This window comes from Suricata suricatta, chromosome 13 (assembly GCF_006229205.1).
Source record: "Suricata suricatta isolate VVHF042 chromosome 13, meerkat_22Aug2017_6uvM2_HiC, whole genome shotgun sequence".
Lineage (NCBI taxonomy): Eukaryota > Metazoa > Chordata > Mammalia > Carnivora > Herpestidae > Suricata > Suricata suricatta.
Window position 1 is genome coordinate 60,405,269 of NC_043712.1, and position 1,333 is coordinate 60,406,601.

The window sequence follows — 1,333 nt, forward strand, 5'->3', positions numbered from 1 at the left end:
TATTTATCTTAAATTATAAATAACTATGTACTCATATATACAAATATATATGTGTATATATACATACATATGTGTACATATATACATATGTACATACACATATACAATTCTTAAATTATAAATTATAAATAATTATATACTCATACATATACATATATACATATTATCTTAAATTATAAATAACTATGTACTCACTACTCAACTAAGAAAAAGTCCCTTTCCAATGGTTTTGAAGCTCTCTACATGTCCTTTTCATTCTCTTTCCTTCCCACAGTTAACTGCTATTCCAACCTTTGGGGTAATCATTTCCTTTTCTCTTTATAAGTTTCTACCATTTATGTACTGTCTATGAATAATATATTATTTGGTTTTGTCTGTTTTTGATCTTTATGTAGTATTGAGGTATAATTAACATATAACATTGTATTAGTTTCAGATATACAAGATAATGATTTGATATTTGTATGTATTACAAGATGATCACCATAAGTCTAGTTAACATCCATAACTTTTTTTCCATAATATTTTATTGTCAAATTGTTTTCCATACAACACCCAGTGCTCTTCCCCATAAGTGCCCTCCACCATCACCACGACCTCTTTTCCCCCCTCCCCCTTCCCCTTCAACTCTCAGTTCATTTTCAGCATTCAATAGTCTCTCAAGTTTTGCATCCCTCTCTCTCCCCAACTATCTCTCCCTCCTCTGCTACCCCTGGTTCTCGATTAGGTCTCTCCTCTTTTCCTGTTAGACCTATAAGTGCAAACATATGGTTTCTGTCCTTCTCTGCCTGGCTTACTTCGCTCAGATGACACCCTCAAGGTCAAGTGGTGTGAGGTGGTATCTCAGTGTGGTTTTGATTTGTGTTTCCCTGATGATGAGTGATGTTGAGCATCGCTCCATGTGCCTGTAGGCCATCTGGATGTCCTCTTTGGAGAAGTGTCTGTTCATGTCTTCTGCCCATTTCTTCACTGGATTATTTGTTTTGTGAGTGTGAAGTTTGGTGAGTTCCTTGCAGATTTTAGATACTAGCCCTTTATCTGATATGTCATTTGCAACTATCTTTTCCCATTCTGTCGGTTGCCTATTAGTTTTTTGGATTGTTTCCTTTGCCTTGCAGAAGCTTTTTATCTTGATGAAGTCCCAAGGGTTCAGATTTGCTTTCATTTCCCTTGCCTTTGAGGATGTGTTGAGTAGGAAATTGCTGCGGTGGAGGTCTAGGAGGTTTTTTCCTACTTTCTCCTCAAGGGTTTTGATGATTTCCTGTCTCACATTCAGGTCCTTCATCCATTTTGAGTTGATTTTTGTGTATGGTGTAAGAGAGTGGTCTAGTTT